Source organism: Nilaparvata lugens, chromosome 12 (genome assembly GCF_014356525.2).
Source record: "Nilaparvata lugens isolate BPH chromosome 12, ASM1435652v1, whole genome shotgun sequence".
Lineage (NCBI taxonomy): Eukaryota > Metazoa > Arthropoda > Insecta > Hemiptera > Delphacidae > Nilaparvata > Nilaparvata lugens.
Genome location: NC_052515.1, coordinates 29845901 through 29850518, shown reverse-complemented (window position 1 = coordinate 29850518; position 4618 = coordinate 29845901).

Here is a 4618-nt window from a genome sequence, read left to right as displayed (position 1 = left end):
TGTATGTGCGCCTGTGTACACGATATCTCATCTCCCAATTAACGGAATGACTTGAAATTTGGAACTTAAGGTCCTTTCACTATAAGGATCCGTCCCGAACATTCACTATAAGGATCCGTCCCGAACAATCTCGATCAAATGCAATTCAAGATGGCGGCTAAAATGGCGAAAATGTTGTAAAAAACAGGGTTTTCCGTGATTTTCTCGGAAACGGCTCCAACGATTTTTGATCAAATTCATACCTAAAATAGTCATCGATAAGCTCTATCAACTGCCACAAGTCCCATATCTGTAAAAATTTCAGGAGCTCCGCCCCATCAATGCAGATAGAATCCTGATAAATTATCAGGCTTCAGATACAATTGAAACAAAAAAAATCAGGTGGAGTAGATTGAGCATGGAAATCTCTACAATTAATGTTTAGTAACATTTTCACCTAAAATTGAAAATAAGCTTTAAATTCGAGAAAATGTGATTATTCAATTGCAAATTATTGTTGATTCTATTAAATCATTCACTATGAAGAGATAGCAGACCTCATGTGTGTCTCCAGCGTTATTACCCTGTTACCAGCTGGCTCAAATCACTGAATAGTAGTCTTGAGATGCGCGGGAACACTAGCGTCAGGTGATCAATTTTCATAACGGCAAGGAAAGTTGTGTGAGTGCGCCACACCAGATTTTTTCAGTTGCCAAATAGGATCACGTTGTCTATTTATACTAGAGCCAAAAGCAATGGATTGGGAATAACATAGGGAATTGTGGACTTTTGACCCTTGAAATTCGAAAACCTTGAGACCTGTCATGAACTTTTTCAGTGAAATAATGAGGAAATTGAATTAATCTGATATATTCATGTATGAATGATCAGATGAAGGTATGGATGAATCAAGAAAGATGAATATTACTATCCTATCGTAGGATATTAAACCTTTTTTTCAATAGGATTTCAATATTTTTTATTCGATATTTTATCGAATATTGAACCTATCGTAGTACTAGACACAGTGGGCTAGTCGATGTAGCTTCAATTGAGAAGGACTATAGAAGATTTTGAGCAGATCACGAAGAAAACGATCGTAGGAAGAAGATTGATTGTTTGATTGATCGATTGATTGAGTACTTTATTTATGTAGATTACAATATATATACTGGCTTATACACTTATCTACAATAGCTTACATACAGCAAAATTATAGATAATTTACATAATATAGACTAAGAAAAATTATTGAACTGTAATGATATGAAAAAGAATTTGTAATATAATAACTAGATAAAATATTGTTATGCATCTACATAAATTGGCGGAGCTTTGGAGATATCAATGTCCATTCTTCGAGGAGAAGAAGAAGAAGAAAATAAGAAGAAGAAGAAGAAGAATAAGAAGAAGAATAAGAAGAAGAAGAAAAGAAGAAGAAGAAGAAGAAGAAGAAGAAGAAGAAGAAGAGAGAAAATAGAAGAAGAAGAAGAGAAGAAGAAGAAGAAGAAGAAGAAGAAGAAGAAGAAGAAGAAGAAGAAGAAGAAAGAAGAAGAAGAAGAAGAAGAAGAAGATAAGAAGAGAAGAAGAAAACAGAAGAAGAAGAAGAAGAAGAAGAAGAAGAAGAAAGAAGAAGAAGAAGAAGAAAAGAAGAATAAGAAAAGAAGAAGAAGAAGACGAAGAAGAAGAAGAAGAAAGAAGAAGAAAAGAAGAAGAAGAGAATAAAAAGAAGAAGAAGAAGAGAAGAAGAAGAAGAAGAGAAGAAGAAGAAGAAGAAGAAGAAGAAGAATAGAGAAGAAGAAGAAGAAGAGCAGAGGAAGAAAGGAGAGAAGAAGAATAAGTAGAAGAAGAGGCAGAGGAAGAAGGAGAAGAAGAAGAAGAAGAATTGAGGAGAAGATGAAGAAGAAGTGAGAAGATGAAGAAGAAGAAGAAGAAGAAGGAGAGGAGGAAATAAATTCGAGCAGTAACGACAGAAGCATTGTGATGGATAGGATCTGGTCCAAAGCTGAGTATCGCCCTGAGGTGGATTTTATATAAAATATATATTGCAGAGAGAAGATATAACAGCCAGCGAGAGTTATCGAATATTTTCGCGGGGTAGAAAAGGAGCAGGGGCTAGATTAAGGGGTTCCTTCCCCCCTCAACCTGAAAATAGAAGAAGGAAAAAAAAGATTGGTTACCCTCTTTGAACCGGTAGGGGTGAAATTAAGGGTGCTGTTACCCCTACGTTATCTTGTACTGCAGATGGAAATAAATTATTGGAAGTTGCATTTTTTCAAATGCTAAATGATAATAGTTATTTGTGCAACTAGTGCGCAAAGTGACAGTTTGCTGCATCGAAAGAAACGTTTACGCCCGAGCCGTAGGCGAGGGCGGAATGGTTTTCTTGAGTGCAGCAAACGAACTTTGCGCACGTATTTCACATTAAATTTTTCCTACAGTTACCATTGAATATGAAAAGTGGGTAATTATGGGTAAAATTGCCTGAATAATGTAGTAGTGTTTGAATGGCGGGGGGCAGGTGTGTGGTGTGTGCTGTGGTGGCACTGTGCTGTTGCTGTCCTCGTTATAATATATAATAGTAATAATTAGCGCGTTGTGCTTGGTTGCACCTCTGCTCACTATAGCAGCCACAGCAGTCACTGTTACCAACTTCATTTTGATTTTGCTGCACTGGTGCTCCATATAACCTACTAACTATTTTGCGTTGTGATGCTGCAAATCTGGAGTACGCAAAGTACTCACTTTGCGCACTAGTGCGGAAAAGTGATTCTTTGCAGCCTGCAATCAGTGCACAAATGGTCACTTTTCAGGGTATCTGTAGGAAAATAATTATTATTAAACCAGAGAGAGTTATCGAATAGTTTCGTGCGATGGAAAAGGAGCGGGGTCTAGATTAAGGGGTTCTTTTCCCCTCAACCTGAAAATATAAGATGATAGATTGATTGATTGATTGAGTGCTTTATTCATGTAGATTACAATATATACTGGCTTATACACTTATATACAATAGCTTACAATACAGCAAAATTATAGATGAATTACATAATATAGGCTAAGAAAATAATTATTGAACTGTATATGATATGAAAAAGCAATTTGTAATATAATAACTATAGATAAAATTATATTGTTATGCATCTACAAATTGCGGAGCTTTGGACATATCAATGTCCATTCTTCGGAAAGAATATTAAAAATATCCTCCCAACTAACTCTCTACCAAAAGAGAAAGATTGGTTACCCCCTTTCAACGGGAAGGGGTGAGGGGAGGGTACTGTTACCCCTACGTTGTCTTGTACTGCAGATTGAAATAAATTGGGAATTGTATTTTCTCCTATGCTTTTTGATAAATTATTATTATTATTAATCATGTTTTGTAGGCTCTAGTAGCACTCATTGAATTTCCATCTAGCTATTTACCCTGTTTTCAATATTTGCAGTAGCAGGAGTCTTCGGGGTTATTTACAGTATTTAATTGGGATTTTCGTTTAATAATGATCATCTTGTACTGTCTTCTCCACAGAAATAGTTTGGGTGGATGTATACTCACCTTAAATGGGGGATTTTGTTACCCAAAATTAGGAGTAGATCTCAGGTCTTGTCATTATAACGTGGACCTCACTCTAGCATTTACATGTCTGACTTGTTCAGACGAATCTGACAAAAGCTGTTTATAAATTTCTAGAGATGTCGAATGGTATTTATGGTTTGAATAATTTCCTTGATTAGCAGAAAAATATTGATTTTGTCAGTTTTTAATGTTTGAGGAAGAGAATAAACATGTGAAACAGAAAAAATCTTACCAACTACACCTTAGTTGAAAAAATTTCAAAAAGTCCAGTGTAAAAGTTATGGAACAGCTGTTCTACGAATGTTTTTGTGATTTTTCTGGCTTCAAATTTATCAAGTTTTTTTATATTTTTCAATTTATTAATGCATTTCAAGTGTAATAATAATTTGTTTCATCTTTCTGATCAACCGAGATATAAAATTTTTAGTGTAATGTTTATTTGGACTGTAAATTTTTGTGATCTTTATAAAAGTGTTTTCATAACCTCATTTGGACTATTTTTATCAAAATTAGGGAGAGGAACAGTTTTGGGTTTATCCTGTTGATTCTCTCCCAATCATTAATTTGATTTAGTGATTAGGAATGTAATAAATGTAAATGTAAATGTGAAAATTACGTTGATTAACCTTTTGTTTGCAATAGACTAACAATAATATTCTCTGACAAATTCTTGAATCAAATTCGCAGATAATAACCTTTCTTCAATCAACGCTCTTTTCCCCCATTTTTCTTCTCTTTCCTTTCTTTCTTCTTCCTTCTCCTTTTTGCCTTCTCGTCAACCTTTTTCTCACAATCCTTCTCAGTTTTCTCTCCCATCTACCCTCTCCCAACCCCTGGAAATATCTCTTATAACTGAGCAGCACCCCTTAAATCATTTGATCCGACATTTTCGACACTCGCACAATACACACCCCTAATACACTACACAGCCCTTTGGCAAACTTTTCTCTCCACAATAGAAAAAGCTTCCAGTCATCATAGCCGTTTTTCAAACCACCCTTCCTTTGATTTCTACTCCTTCTTCTCCTCATTTTCATTCTTCCTCTTCTTTATGTTCTGCTTCCT